A 16,847-nucleotide genomic window follows, 5' to 3' on the forward strand; every position below is an offset into this window, starting at 1 on the left:
GAGTTATTGCAAGGCATTTGGAAAAAATGTCAACGCGGTTTTCTCTAAGGCGGAATAAGCTAGAGCCGATTTTTCAACGCTATCTTGTTCAGACAATGCCTACAAGTCTAAATCTGCATTTTCAGCCTTCTAGCTCTTTTCGTTAAGGAGATATTGCAAGGCATTTGGAAAAAATGTCAACGCGGTTTTCTCTAAGGCGGAATAAGCTGGAGCAGATTTTTCAACGCTATCTTGTTCAGACAATGCCTACAAGTCTAAATATGCATTTTCAGCCTTCTAGCTCTTTTCGTTAAGGAGTTATTGCAAGGCATTTGGAAAAAATGTCAACGCGGTTTTCTCTAAGGCGGAATAAGCTGGAGCAGATTTTTCAACGCTATCTTGTTCAGACAATGCCTACAAGTCTAAATATGCATTTTCAGCCTTCTAGTTTTTTTCGTTAAGGAGTTATTGCAAGGCATTTGGAAAAAATGTCAACGCGGTTTTCTCTAAGGCGGAATAAGCTAGAGCCGATTTTTCAACGCTATCTTGTTCACACAATGCCTACAAGTCTAAATATGCATTTTCAGCCTTCTAGCTCTTTTCGTTAAGGAGATATTGCAAGGCATTTGGAAAAAATGTCAACGCGGTTTTCTCTAAGGCGGAATAAGCTGGAGCAGATTTTTGAACGTTATCTTGTTCAGACAATGCCTACAAGTCTAAATCTGCATTTTCAGCCTTCTAGCTCTTTTCGTTAAGGAGATATTGCAAGGCATTTGGAAAAAATGTCAACGCGGTTTTCTCTAAGGCGGAATAAGCTAGAGCCGATTTTTCAACGCTATCTTGTTCACACAATGCCTACAAGTCTAAATATGCATTTTCAGCCTTCTAGCTCTTTTCGTTAAGGAGATATTGCAAGGCATTTGGAAAAAATGTCAACGCGGTTTTCTCTAAGGCGGAATAAGCTAGAGCAGATTTTTCAACGCTATCTTGTTCACACAATGCCTACAAGTCTAAATCTGCATTTTTAGCCTTCTAGCTCTTTTCGTTAAGGAGTTATTGCAAGGCATTTGGAAAAAATATCAACGCGGTTTTCTCTAAGGCGGAATAAGCTAGAGCCGATTTTTCAACGCTATCTTGTTCAGACAATGCCTACAAGTCTTAATCTACATTTTCAGCCTTCTAGCTCTTTTCGTTAAGGAGTTATTGCAAGGCATTTGGAAAAAATGTCAACGCGGTTTTCTCTAAGGCGGAATAAGCTAGAGCAGATTTTTCAACGCTATCTTGTTCACACAATGCCTACAAGTCTAAATCTACATTTTTAGCCTTCTAGCTCTTTTCGTTAAGGAGTTATTGCAAGGCATTTGGAAAAAATGTCAACGCGGTTTTCTCTAAGGCGGAATAAGCTAGAGCCGATTTTTCAACGCTATCTTGTTCACACAATGCCTACAAGTCTAAATATGCATTTTCAGCCTTCTAGCTCTTTTCGTTAAGGAGTTATTGCAAGGCATTTGGAAAAAATGTCAACGTGGTTTTCTCTAAGGCGGAATAAGCTAGAGCCGATTTTTCAACGCTATCTTGTTCACACAATGCCTACAAGTCTAAATATGCATTTTCAGCCTTCTAGCTCTTTTCGTTAAGGAGTTATTGCAAGGCATTTGGAAAAAATGTCAACGCGGTTTTCTCTAAGGCGGAATAAGCTAGAGCCGATTTTTCAACGCTATCTTGTTCACACAATGCCTACAAGTCTAAATATGCATTTTCAGCCTTCTAGCTCTTTTCGTTAAGGAGTTATTGCAAGGCATTTGGAAAAAATGTCAACGCGGTTTTCTCTAAGGCGGAATAAGCTAGAGCCGATTTTTCAACGCTATCTTGTTCACACAATGCCTACAAGTCTAAATATGCATTTTCAGCCTTCTAGCTCTTTTCGTTAAGGAGTTATTGCAAGGCATTTGGAAAAAATGTCAACGCGGTTTTCTCTAAGGCGGAATAAGCTAGAGCCGATTTTTCAACGCTATCTTGTTCACACAATGCCTACAAGTCTAAATATGCATTTTCAGCCTTCTAGCTCTTTTCGTTAAGGAGTTATTGCAAGGCATTTGGAAAAAATGTCAACGCGGTTTTCTCTAAGGCGGAATAAGCTAGAGCCGATTTTTCAACGCTATCTTGTTCACACAATGCCTACAAGTCTAAATATGCATTTTCAGCCTTCTAGCTCTTTTCGTTAAGGAGTTATTGCAAGGCATTTGGAAAAAATGTCAACGCGGTTTTCTCTAAGGCGGAATAAGCTAGAGCCGATTTTTCAACGCTATCTTGTTCACACAATGCCTACAAGTCTAAATATGCATTTTCAGCCTTCTAGCTCTTTTCGTTAAGGAGTTATTGCAAGGCATTTGGAAAAAATGTCAACGCGGTTTTCTCTAAGGCGGAATAAGCTAGAGCCGATTTTTCAACGCTATCTTGTTCACACAATGCCTACAAGTCTAAATATGCATTTTCAGCCTTCTAGCTCTTTTCGTTAAGGAGTTATTGCAAGGCATTTGGAAAAAATGTCAACGCGGTTTTCTCTAAGGCGGAATAAGCTAGAGCCGATTTTTCAACGCTATCTTGTTCACACAATGCCTACAAGTCTAAATATGCATTTTCAGCCTTCTAGCTCTTTTCGTTAAGGAGTTATTGCAAGGCATTTGGAAAAAATGTCAACGCGGTTTTCTCTAAGGCGGAATAAGCTAGAGCCGATTTTTCAACGCTATCTTGTTCACACAATGCCTACAAGTCTAAATATGCATTTTCAGCCTTCTAGCTCTTTTCGTTAAGGAGTTATTGCAAGGCATTTGGAAAAAATGTCAACGCGGTTTTCTCTAAGGCGGAATAAGCTAGAGCCGATTTTTCAACGCTATCTTGTTCACACAATGCCTACAAGTCTAAATATGCATTTTCAGCCTTCTAGCTCTTTTCGTTAAGGAGTTATTGCAAGGCATTTGGAAAAAATGTCAACGCGGTTTTCTCTAAGGCGGAATAAGCTGGAGCAGATTTTTCAACGCTATCTTGTTCACACAATGCCTACAAGTCTAAATATGCATTTTCAGCCTTCTATCTCTTTTCGTTAAGGAGTTATTGCAAGGCATTTGGAAAAAATGTCAATGCGGTTTTCTCTAAGGCGGAATAAGCTAGAGCCGATTTTTCAACGCTATCTTGTTCACACAATGCCTACAAGTCTAAATATGCATTTTCAGCCTTTTAGCTCTTTTCGTTAAGGAGTTATTGCAAGGCATTTGGAAAAAATGTCAACGCGGTTTTCTCTAAGGCGGAATAAGCTGGAGCAGATTTTTCAACGCTATCTTGTTCAGACAATGCCTACAAGTCTAAATCTGCATTTTCAGCCTTCTAGCTCTTTTCGTTAAGGAGATATTGCAAGGCATTTGGAAAAAATGTCAACGCGGATTTCTCTAAGGCGGAATAAGCTAGAGCCGATTTTTCAACGCTATCTTGTTCACACAATGCCTACAAGTCTAAATATGCATTTTCAGCCTTCTAGCTCTTTTCGTTAAGGAGATATTGCAAGGCATTTGGAAAAAATGTCAACGCGGTTTTCTCTAAGGCGGAATAAGCTAGAGCAGATTTTTCAACGCTATCTTGTTCACACAATGCCTACAAGTCTAAATCTGCATTTTCAGCCTTCTAGCTCTTTTCGTTAAGGAGTTATTGCAAGGCATTTGGAAAAAATGTCAACGCGGTTTTCTCTAAGGCGGAATAAGCTAGAGCCGATTTTTCAACGCTATCTTGTTCAGACAATGCCTACAAGTCTTAATCTACATTTTCAGCCTTCTAGCTCTTTTCGTTAAGGAGTTATTGCAAGGCATTTGGAAAAAATGTCAACGCGGTTTTCTCTAAGGCGGAATAAGCTAGAGCAGATTTTTCAACGCTATCTTGTTCACACAATGCCTACAAGTCTAAATCTGCATTTTCTGCCTTCTAGCTCTTTTCGTTAAGGAGTTATTGCAAGGCATTTGGAAAAAATGTCAACGCGGTTTTCTCTAAGGCGGAATAAGCTAGAGCCGATTTTTCAACGCTATCTTGTTCAGACAATGCCTACAAGTCTAAATCTACATTTTCAGCCTTCTAGCTCTTTTTGTTAAGGAGTTATTGCAAGGCATTTGGAAAAAATGTCAACGCGGTTTTCTCTAAGGCGGAATAAGCTGGAGCAGATTTTTCAACGCTATCTTGTTCAGACAATGCCTACAAGTCTAAATCTGCATTTTTAGCCTTCTAGCTCTTTTCGTTAAGGAGATATTGCAAGGCATTTGGAAAAAATGTCAACGCGGTTTTCTCTAAGGCGGAATAAGCTAGAGCCGATTTTTCAACGCTATCTTGTTCACAAAATGCCTACAAGTCTAAATATGCATTTTCAGCCTTCTAGCTCTTTTCGTTAAGGAGATATTGCAAGGCATTTGGAAAAAATGTCAACGCGGTTTTCTCTAAGGCGGAATAAGCTGGAGCAGATTTTTGAACGCTATCTTGTTCAGACAATGCCTACAAGTCTAAATCTGCATTTTTAGCCTTCTAGCTCTTTTCGTTAAGGAGATATTGCAAGGCATTTGGAAAAAATGTCAACGCGGTTTTCTCTAAGGCGGAATAAGCTAGAGCCGATTTTTCAACGCTATCTTGTTCACAAAATGCCTACAAGTCTAAATATGCATTTTCAGCCTTCTAGCTCTTTTCGTTAAGGAGATATTGCAAGGCATTTGGAAAAAATGTCAACGCGGTTTTCTCTAAGGCGGAATAAGCTAGAGCCGATTTTTCAACGCTATCTTGTTCACACAATGCTTACAAGTCTAAATATGCATTTTCAGCCTTCTAGCTCTTTTCGTTAAGGAGTTATTGCAAGGCATTTGGAAAAAATGTCAACGCGGTTTTCTCTAAGGCGGAATAAGCTAGAGCCGATTTTTCAACGCTATCTTGTTCACACAATGCCTACAAGTCTAAATATGCATTTTCAGCCTTCTAGCTCTTTTCGTTAAGGAGTTATTGCAAGGCATTTGGAAAAAATGTCAACGCGGTTTTCTCTAAGGCGGAATAAGCTAGAGCCGATTTTTCAACGCTATCTTGTTCACACAATGCCTACAAGTCTAAATATGCATTTTCAGCCTTCTAGCTCTTTTCGTTAAGGAATTATTGCAAGGCATTTGGAAAAAATGTCAACGCGGTTTTCTCTAAGGCGGAATAAGCTGGAGCAGATTTTTCAACGCTATCTTGTTCACACAATGCCTACAAGTCTAAATATGCATTTTCAGCCTTCTATCTCTTTTCGTTAAGGAGTTATTGCAAGGCATTTGGAAAAAATGTCAATGCGGTTTTCTCTAAGGCGGAATAAGCTAGAGCCGATTTTTCAACGCTATCTTGTTCACACAATGCCTACAAGTCTAAATATGCATTTTCAGCCTTTTAGCTCTTTTCGTTAAGGAGTTATTGCAAGGCATTTGGAAAAAATGTCAACGCGGTTTTCTCTAAGGCGGAATAAGCTGGAGCAGATTTTTCAACGCTATCTTGTTCAGACAATGCCTCCAAGTCTAAATCTGCATTTTCAGCCTTCTAGCTCTTTTCGTTAAGGAGATATTGCAAGGCATTTGGAAAAAATGTCAACGCGGATTTCTCTAAGGCGGAATAAGCTAGAGCCGATTTTTCAACGCTATCTTGTTCACACAATGCCTACAAGTCTAAATATGCATTTTCAGCCTTCTAGCTCTTTTCGTTAAGGAGATATTGCAAGGCATTTGGAAAAAATGTCAACGCGGTTTTCTCTAAGGCGGAATAAGCTAGAGCAGATTTTTCAACGCTATCTTGTTCACACAATGCCTACAAGTCTAAATCTGCATTTTCAGCCTTCTAGCTCTTTTCGTTAAGGAGTTATTGCAAGGCATTTGGAAAAAATGTCAACGCGGTTTTCTCTAAGGCGGAATAAGCTAGAGCCGATTTTTCAACGCTATCTTGTTCAGACAATGCCTACAAGTCTTAATCTACATTTTCAGCCTTCTAGCTCTTTTCGTTAAGGAGTTATTGCAAGGCATTTGGAAAAAATGTCAACGCGGTTTTCTCTAAGGCGGAATAAGCTAGAGCCGATTTTTCAACGCTATCTTGTTCAGACAATGCCTACAAGTCTAAATCTACATTTTCAGCCTTCTAGCTCTTTTTGTTAAGGAGTTATTGCAAGGCATTTGGAAAAAATGTCAACGCGGTTTTCTCTAAGGCGGAATAAGCTGGAGCAGATTTTTCAACGCTATCTTGTTCAGACAATGCCTACAAGTCTAAATCTGCATTTTTAGCCTTCTAGCTCTTTTCGTTAAGGAGATATTGCAAGGCATTTGGAAAAAATGTCAACGCGGTTTTCTCTAAGGCGGAATAAGCTAGAGCCGATTTTTCAACGCTATCTTGTTCACAAAATGCCTACAAGTCTAAATATGCATTTTCAGCCTTCTAGCTCTTTTCGTTAAGGAGATATTGCAAGGCATTTGGAAAAAATGTCAACGCGGTTTTCTCTAAGGCGGAATAAGCTGGAGCAGATTTTTGAACGCTATCTTGTTCAGACAATGCCTACAAGTCTAAATCTGCATTTTTAGCCTTCTAGCTCTTTTCGTTAAGGAGATATTGCAAGGCATTTGGAAAAAATGTCAACGCGGTTTTCTCTAAGGCGGAATAAGCTAGAGCCGATTTTTCAACGCTATCTTGTTCACAAAATGCCTACAAGTCTAAATATGCATTTTCAGCCTTCTAGCTCTTTTCGTTAAGGAGATATTGCAAGGCATTTGGAAAAAATGTCAACGCGGTTTTCTCTAAGGCGGAATAAGCTAGAGCCGATTTTTCAACGCTATCTTGTTCACACAATGCTTACAAGTCTAAATATGCATTTTCAGCCTTCTAGCTCTTTTCGTTAAGGAGTTATTGCAAGGCATTTGGAAAAAATGTCAACGCGGTTTTCTCTAAGGCGGAATAAGCTAGAGCCGATTTTTCAACGCTATCTTGTTCACACAATGCCTACAAGTCTAAATATGCATTTTCAGCCTTCTAGCTCTTTTCGTTAAGGAGTTATTGCAAGGCATTTGGAAAAAATGTCAACGCGGTTTTCTCTAAGGCGGAATAAGCTAGAGCCGATTTTTCAACGCTATCTTGTTCACACAATGCCTACAAGTCTAAATATGCATTTTCAGCCTTCTAGCTCTTTTCGTTAAGGAGTTATTGCAAGGCATTTGGAAAAAATGTCAACGCGGTTTTCTCTAAGGCGGAATAAGCTAGAGCCGATTTTTCAACGCTATCTTGTTCACACAATGCCTACAAGTCTAAATATGCATTTTCAGCCTTCTAGCTCTTTTCGTTAAGGAGTTATTGCAAGGCATTTGGAAAAAATGTCAACGCGGTTTTCTCTAAGGCGGAGAAAGCTAGAGCCGATTTTTCAACGCTATCTTGTTCACACAATGCCTACAAGTCTAAATATGCATTTTCAGCCTTCTAGCTCTTTTCGTTAAGGAGTTATTGCAAGGCATTTGGAAAAAATGTCAACGCGGTTTTCTCTAAGGCGGAATAAGCTAGAGCCGATTTTTCAACGCTATCTTGTTCACACAATGCCTACAAGTCTAAATATGCATTTTCAGCCTTCTATCTCTTTTCGTTAAGGAGTTATTGCAAGGCATTTGGAAAAAATGTCAACGCGGTTTTCTCTAAGGCGGAATAAGCTAGAGCCGATTTTTCAACGCTATCTTGTTCACACAATGCCTACAAGTCTAAATATGCATTTTCAGCCTTCTAGCTCTTTTCGTTAAGGAGTTATTGCAAGGCATTTGGAAAAAATGTCAACGCGGTTTTCTCTAAGGCGGAATAAGCTAGAGCCGATTTTTCAATGCTATATTGTTCACACAATGCCTACAAGTCTAAATATGCATTTTCAGCCTTCTAGCTCTTTTCGTTAAGGAGTTATTGCAAGGCATTTGGAAAAAATGTCAACGCGGTTTTCTCTAAGGCGGAATAAGCTAGAGCCGATTTTTCAACGCTATCTTGTTCACACAATGCCTACAAGTCTAAATATGCATTTTCAGCCTTCTAGCTCTTTTCGTTAAGGAGTTATTGCAAGGCATTTGGAAAAAATGTCAACGCGGTTTTCTCTAAGGCGGAATAAGCTAGAGCCGATTTTTCAACGCTATCTTGTTCACACAATGCCTACAAGTCTAAATATGCATTTTCAGCCTTCTAGCTCTTTTCGTTAAGGAGTTATTGCAAGGCATTTGGAAAAAATGTCAACGCGGTTTTCTCTAAGGCGGAATAAGCTAGAGCCGATTTTTCAACGCTATCTTGTTCACACAATGCCTACAAGTCTAAATATGCATTTTCAGCCTTCTAGCTCTTTTCGTTAAGGAGTTATTGCAAGGCATTTGGAAAAAATGTCAACGCGGTTTTCTCTAAGGCGGAATAAGCTAGAGCCGATTTTTCAACGCTATCTTGTTCACACAATGCCTACAAGTCTAAATATGCATTTCCAGCCTTGTAGCTCTTTTCGTTAAGGAGTTATTGCAAGGCATTTGGAAAAAATGTCAACGCGGTTTTCTCTAAGGCGGAATAAGCTAGAGCCGATTTTTCAACGCTATCTTGTTCACACAATGCCTACAAGTCTAAATATGCATTTTCAGCCTTCTAGCTCTTTTCGTTAAGGAGTTATTGCAAGGCATTTGGAAAAAATGTCAACGCGGTTTTCTCTAAGGCGGAATAAGCTAGAGCCGATTTTTCAACGCTATCTTGTTCACACAATGCCTACAAGTCTAAATATGCATTTTCAGCCTTCTAGCTCTTTTCGTTAAGGAGTTATTGCAAGGCATTTGGAAAAAATGTCAACGCGGTTTTCTCTAAGGCGGAATAAGCTAGAGCCGATTTTTCAACGCTATCTTGTTCACACAATGCCTACAAGTCTAAATATGCATTTTCAGCCTTCTAGCTCTTTTCGTTAAGGAGTTATTGCAAGGCATTTGGAAAAAATGTCAACGCGGTTTTCTCTAAGGCGGAATAAGCTAGAGCCGATTTTTCAACGCTATCTTGTTCACACAATGCCTACAAGTCTAAATATGCATTTTCAGCCTTCTAGCTCTTTTCGTTAAGGAGTTATTGCAAGGCATTTGGAAAAAATGTCAACGCGGTTTTCTCTAAGGCGGAATAAGCTGGAGCAGATTTTTCAACGCTATCTTGTTCACACAATGCCTACAAGTCTAAATATGCATTTTCAGCCTTCTATCTCTTTTCGTTAAGGAGTTATTGCAAGGCATTTGGAAAAAATGTCAACGCGGTTTTCTCTAAGGCGGAATAAGCTAGAGCCGATTTTTCAACGCTATCTTGTTCACACAATGCCTACAAGTCTAAATATGCATTTTCAGCCTTTTAGCTCTTTTCGTTAAGGAGTTATTGCAAGGCATTTGGAAAAAATGTCAACGCGGTTTTCTCTAAGGCGGAATAAGCTGGAGCAGATTTTTCAACGCTATCTTGTTCAGACAATGCCTACAAGTCTAAATCTGCATTTTCAGCCTTCTAGCTCTTTTCGTTAAGGAGATATTGCAAGGCATTTGGAAAAAATGTCAACGCGGTTTTCTCTAAGGCGGAATAAGCTAGAGCCGATTTTTCAACGCTATCTTGTTCACACAATGCCTACAAGTCTAAATATGCATTTTCAGCCTTCTAGCTCTTTTCGTTAAGGAGTTATTGCAAGGCATTTGGAAAAAATGTCAACGCGGTTTTCTCTAAGGCGGAATAAGCTAGAGCCGATTTTTCAACGCTATCTTGTTCACACAATGCCTACAAGTCTAAATATGCATTTTCAGCCTTCTAGCTCTTTTCGTTAAGGAGTTATTGCAAGGCATTTGGAAAAAATGTCAACGCGGTTTTCTCTAAGGCGGAATAAGCTAGAGCCGATTTTTCAACGCTATCTTGTTCACACAATGCCTACAAGTCTAAATATGCATTTTCAGCCTTCTAGCTCTTTTCGTTAAGGAGTTATTGCAAGGCATTTGGAAAAAATGTCAACGCGGTTTTCTCTAAGGTGGAATAAGCTAGAGCCGATTTTTCAACGCTATCTTGTTCACACAATGCCTACAAGTCTAAATATGCATTTTCAGCCTTCTAGCTCTTTTCGTTAAGGAGTTATTGCAAGGCATTTGGAAAAAATGTCAACGCGGTTTTCTCTAAGGCGGAATAAGCTGGAGCAGATTTTTCAACGCTATCTTGTTCACACAATGCCTACAAGTCTAAATATGCATTTTCAGCCTTCTATCTCTTTTCGTTAAGGAGTTATTGCAAGGCATTTGGAAAAAATGTCAACGCGGTTTTCTCTAAGGCGGAATAAGCTAGAGCCGATTTTTCAACGCTATCTTGTTCACACAATGCCTACAAGTCTAAATATGCATTTTCAGCCTTCTAGCTCTTTTCGTTAAGGAGTTATTGCAAGGCATTTGGAAAAAATGTCAACGCGGTTTTCTCTAAGGCGGAATAAGCTAGAGCCGATTTTTCAACGCTATCTTGTTCACACAATGCCTACAAGTCTAAATATGCATTTTCAGCCTTCTAGCTCTTTTCGTTAAGGAGTTATTGCAAGGCATTTGGAAAAAATGTCAACGCGGTTTTCTCTAAGGCGGAATAAGCTAGAGCCGATTTTTCAACGCTATCTTGTTCACACAATGCCTACAAGTCTAAATATGCATTTTCAGCCTTCTAGCTCTTTTCGTTAAGGAGTTATTGCAAGGCATTTGGAAAAAATGTCAACGCGGTTTTCTCTAAGGCGGAATAAGCTAGAGCCGATTTTTCAACGCTATCTTGTTCACACAATGCCTACAAGTCTAAATATGCATTTTCAGCCTTCTAGCTCTTTTCGTTAAGGAGTTATTGCAAGGCATTTGGAAAAAATGTCAACGCGGTTTTCTCTAAGGCGGAATAAGCTGGAGCAGATTTTTCAACGCTATCTTGTTCACACAATGCCTACAAGTCTAAATATGCATTTTCAGCCTTCTATCTCTTTTCGTTAAGGAGTTATTGCAAGGCATTTGGAAAAAATGTCAACGCGGTTTTCTCTAAGGCGGAATAAGCTAGAGCCGATTTTTCAACGCTATCTTGTTCACACAATGCCTACAAGTCTAAATATGCATTTTCAGCCTTTTAGCTCTTTTCGTTAAGGAGTTATTGCAAGGCATTTGGAAAAAATGTCAACGCGGTTTTCTCTAAGGCGGAATAAGCTGGAGCAGATTTTTCAACGCTATCTTGTTCAGACAATGCCTACAAGTCTAAATCTGCATTTTCAGCCTTCTAGCTCTTTTCGTTAAGGAGATATTGCAAGGCATTTGGAAAAAATGTCAACGCGGTTTTCTCTAAGGCGGAATAAGCTAGAGCCGATTTTTCAACGCTATCTTGTTCACACAATGCCTACAAGTCTAAATATGCATTTTCAGCCTTCTAGCTCTTTTCGTTAAGGAGTTATTGCAAGGCATTTGGAAAAAATGTCAACGCGGTTTTCTCTAAGGCGGAATAAGCTAGAGCCGATTTTTCAACGCTATCTTGTTCACACAATGCCTACAAGTCTAAATATGCATTTTCAGCCTTCTAGCTCTTTTCGTTAAGGAGTTATTGCAAGGCATTTGGAAAAAATGTCAACGCGGTTTTCTCTAAGGCGGAATAAGCTAGAGCCGATTTTTCAACGCTATCTTGTTCACACAATGCCTACAAGTCTAAATATGCATTTTCAGCCTTTTAGCTCTTTTCGTTAAGGAGTTATTGCAAGGCATTTGGAAAAAATGTCAACGCGGTTTTCTCTAAGGCGGAATAAGCTGGAGCAGATTTTTCAACGCTATCTTGTTCAGACAATGCCTACAAGTCTAAATCTGCATTTTCAGCCTTCTAGCTCTTTTCGTTAAGGAGATATTGCAAGGCATTTGGAAAAAATGTCAACGCGGTTTTCTCTAAGGCGGAATAAGCTAGAGCCGATTTTTCAACGCTATCTTGTTCACACAATGCCTACAAGTCTAAATATGCATTTTCAGCCTTCTAGCTCTTTTCGTTAAGGAGTTATTGCAAGGCATTTGGAAAAAATGTCAACGCGGTTTTCTCTAAGGCGGAATAAGCTAGAGCCGATTTTTCAACGCTATCTTGTTCACACAATGCCTACAAGTCTAAATATGCATTTTCAGCCTTCTAGCTCTTTTCGTTAAGGAGTTATTGCAAGGCATTTGGAAAAAATGTCAACGCGGTTTTCTCTAAGGCGGAATAAGCTAGAGCCGATTTTTCAACGCTATCTTGTTCACACAATGCCTACAAGTCTAAATATGCATTTCCAGCCTTCTAGCTCTTTTCGTTAAGGAGTTATTGCAAGGCATTTGGAAAAAATGTCAACGCGGTTTTCTCTAAGGCGGAATAAGCTAGAGCCGATTTTTCAACGCTATCTTGTTCACACAATGCCTACAAGTCTAAATATGCATTTTCAGCCTTCTAGCTCTTTTCGTTAAGGAGTTATTGCAAGGCATTTGGAAAAAATGTCAACGCGGTTTTCTCTAAGGCGGAATAAGCTAGAGCCGATTTTTCAACGCTATCTTGTTCACACAATGCCTACAAGTCTAAATATGCATTTTCAGCCTTCTAGCTCTTTTCGTTAAGGAGATATTGCAAGGCATTTGGAAAAAATGTCAACGCGGTTTTCTCTAAGGCGGAATAAGCTGGAGCAGATTTTTCAACGCTATCTTGTTCAGACAATGCCTACAAGTCTAAATCTGCATTTTCAGCCTTCTAGCTCTTTTCGTTAAAGAGATATTGCAAGGCATTTGGAAAAAATGTCAACGCGGTTTTCTCTAAGGCGGAATAAGCTAGAGCCGATTTTTCAACGCTATCTTGTTCACACAATGCCTACAAGTCTAAATATGCATTTTCAGCCTTTTAGCTCTTTTCGTTAAGGAGTTATTGCAAGGCATTTGGAAAAAATGTCAACGCGGTTTTCTTTAAGGCGGAATAAGCTGGAGCAGATTTTTCAACGCTATCTTGTTCAGACAATGCCTACAAGTCTAAATCTGCATTTTCAGCCTTCTAGCTCTTTTCGTTAAGGAGATATTGCAAGGCATTTGGAAAAAATGTCAACGCGGTTTTCTCTAAGGCGGAATAAGCTAGAGCCGATTTTTCAACGCTATCTTGTTCACACAATGCCTACAAGTCTAAATATGCATTTTCAGCCTTCTAGCTCTTTTCGTTAAGGAGTTATTGCAAGGCATTTGGAAAAAATGTCAACGCGGTTTTCTCTAAGGCGGAATAAGCTAGAGCCGATTTTTCAACGCTATCTTGTTCACACAATGCCTACAAGTCTAAATATGCATTTTCAGCCTTCTAGCTCTTTTCGTTAAGGAGTTATTGCAAGGCATTTGGAAAAAATGTCAACGCGGTTTTCTCTAAGGCGGAATAAGCTAGAGCCGATTTTTCAACGCTATCTTGTTCACACAATGCCTACAAGTCTAAATATGCATTTCCAGCCTTCTAGCTCTTTTCGTTAAGGAGTTATTGCAAGGCATTTGGAAAAAATGTCAACGCGGTTTTCTCTAAGGCGGAATAAGCTAGAGCCGATTTTTCAACGCTATCTTGTTCACACAATGCCTACAAGTCTAAATATGCATTTTCAGCCTTCTAGCTCTTTTCGTTAAGGAGTTATTGCAAGGCATTTGGAAAAAATGTCAACGCGGTTTTCTCTAAGGCGGAATAAGCTAGAGCCGATTTTTCAACGCTATCTTGTTCACACAATGCCTACAAGTCTAAATATGCATTTTCAGCCTTCTAGCTCTTTTCGTTAAGGAGTTATTGCAAGGCATTTGGAAAAAATGTCAACGCGGTTTTCTCTAAGGCGGAATAAGCTAGAGCCGATTTTTCAACGCTATCTTGTTCACACAATGCCTACAAGTCTAAATATGCATTTTCAGCCTTCTAGCTCTTTTCGTTAAGGAGTTATTGCAAGGCATTTGGAAAAAATGTCAACGCGGTTTTCTCTAAGGCGGAATAAGCTAGAGCCGATTTTTCAACGCTATCTTGTTCACACAATGCCTACAAGTCTAAATATGCATTTTCAGCCTTCTAGCTCTTTTCGTTAAGGAGTTATTGCAAGGCATTTGGAAAAAATGTCAACGCGGTTTTCTCTAAGGCGGAATAAGCTGGAGCAGATTTTTCAACGCTATCTTGTTCACACAATGCCTACAAGTCTAAATATGCATTTTCAGCCTTCTATCTCTTTTCGTTAAGGAGTTATTGCAAGGCATTTGGAAAAAATGTCAACGCGGTTTTCTCTAAGGCGGAATAAGCTAGAGCCGATTTTTCAACGCTATCTTGTTCACACAATGCCTACAAGTCTAAATATGCATTTTCAGCCTTCTATCTCTTTTCGTTAAGGAGTTATTGCAAGGCATTTGGAAAAAATGTCAACGCGGTTTTCTCTAAGGCGGAATAAGCTGGAGCAGATTTTTCAACGCTATCTTGTTCAGACAATGCCTACAAGTCTAAATCTGCATTTTCAGCCTTCTAGCTCTTTTCGTTAAGGAGATATTGCAAGGCATTTGGAAAAAATGTCAACGCGGATTTCTCTAAGGCGGAATAAGCTAGAGCCGATTTTTCAACGCTATCTTGTTCACACAATGCCTACAAGTCTAAATATGCATTTTCAGCCTTCTAGCTCTTTTCGTTAAGGAGATATTGCAAGGCATTTGGAAAAAATGTCAACGCGGTTTTCTCTAAGGCGGAATAAGCTAGAGCAGATTTTTCAACGCTATCTTGTTCACACAATGCCTACAAGTCTAAATCTGCATTTTCAGCCTTCTAGCTCTTTTCGTTAAGGAGTTATTGCAAGGCATTTGGAAAAAATGTCAACGCGGTTTTCTCTAAGGCGGAATAAGCTAGAGCCGATTTTTCAACGCTATCTTGTTCAGACAATGCCTACAAGTCTTAATCTACATTTTCAGCCTTCTAGCTCTTTTCGTTAAGGAGTTATTGCAAGGCATTTGGAAAAAATGTCAACGCGGTTTTCTCTAAGGCGGAATAAGCTAGAGCAGATTTTTCAACGCTATCTTGTTCACACAATGCCTACAAGTCTAAATCTGCATTTTCTGCCTTCTAGCTCTTTTCGTTAAGGAGTTATTGCAAGGCATTTGGAAAAAATGTCAACGCGGTTTTCTCTAAGGCGGAATAAGCTAGAGCCGATTTTTCAACGCTATCTTGTTCAGACAATGCCTACAAGTCTAAATCTACATTTTCAGCCTTCTAGCTCTTTTCGTTAAGGAGTTATTGCAAGGCATTTGGAAAAAATGTCAACGCGGTTTTCTCTAAGGCGGAATAAGCTAGAGCCGATTTTTCAACGCTATCTTGTTCACACAATGCCTACAAGTCTAAATATGCATTTTCAGCCTTCTAGCTCTTTTCGTTAAGGAGTTATTGCAAGGCATTTGGAAAAAATGTCAACGCGGTTTTCTCTAAGGCGGAATAAGCTAGAGCCGATTTTTCAACGCTATCTTGTTCACACAATGCCTACAAGTCTAAATATGCATTTTCAGCCTTCTAGCTCTTTTCGTTAAGGAGTTATTGCAAGGCATTTGGAAAAAATGTCAACGCGGTTTTCTCTAAGGCGGAATAAGCTAGAGCCGATTTTTCAACGCTATCTTGTTCACACAATGCCTACAAGTCTAAATATGCATTTTCAGCCTTCTAGCTCTTTTCGTTAAGGAGTTATTGCAAGGCATTTGGAAAAAATGTCAACGCGGTTTTCTCTAAGGCGGAATAAGCTAGAGCCGATTTTTCAACGCTATCTTGTTCACACAATGCCTACAAGTCTAAATATGCATTTTCAGCCTTCTAGCTCTTTTCGTTAAGGAGTTATTGCAAGGCATTTGGAAAAAATGTCAACGCGGTTTTCTCTAAGGCGGAATAAGCTAGAGCCGATTTTTCAACGCTATCTTGTTCACACAATGCCTACAAGTCTAAATATGCATTTTCAGCCTTCTAGCTCTTTTCGTTAAGGAGTTATTGCAAGGCATTTGGAAAAAATGTCAACGCGGTTTTCTCTAAGGCGGAATAAGCTAGAGCCGATTTTTCAACGCTATCTTGTTCACACAATGCCTACAAGTCTAAATATGCATTTTCAGCCTTCTAGCTCTTTTCGTTAAGGAGTTATTGCAAGGCATTTGGAAAAAATGTCAACGCGGTTTTCTCTAAGGCGGAATAAGCTAGAGCCGATTTTTCAACGCTATCTTGTTCACACATTGCCTACAAGTCTAAATATGCATTTTCAGCCTTCTAGCTCTTTTCAGTAAGGAGTTATTGCAAGGCATTTGGAAAAAATGTCAACGCGGTTTTCTCTAAGGCGGAATAAGCTAGAGCCGATTTTTCAACGCTATCTTGTTCACACAATGCCTACAAGTCTAAATATGCATTTTCAGCCTTCTAGCTCTTTTCGTTAAGGAGTTATTGCAAGGCATTTGGAAAAAATGTCAACGCGGTTTTCTCTAAGGCGGAATAAGCTGGAGCAGATTTTTCAACGCTATCTTGTTCACACAATGCCTACAAGTCTAAATATGCATTTTCAGCCTTCTATCTCTTTTCGTTAAGGAGTTATTGCAAGGCATTTGGAAAAAATGTCAACGCGGTTTTCTCTAAGGCGGAATAAGCTAGAGCCGATTTTTCAACGCTATCTTGTTCACACAATGCCTACAAGTCTAAATATGCATTTTCAGCCTTTTAGCTCTTTTCGTTAAGGAGTTATTGCAAGGCATTTGGAAAAAATGTCAACGCGGTTTTCTCTAAGGCGGAATAAGCTGGAGCAGATTTTTCAACGCTATCTTGTT

This window comes from Crinia signifera, chromosome 9, assembly GCF_055691185.1.
Source record: "Crinia signifera chromosome 9, ASM5569118v1, whole genome shotgun sequence".
In the NCBI taxonomy this organism is placed as follows: Eukaryota; Metazoa; Chordata; class Amphibia; order Anura; family Myobatrachidae; genus Crinia; species Crinia signifera.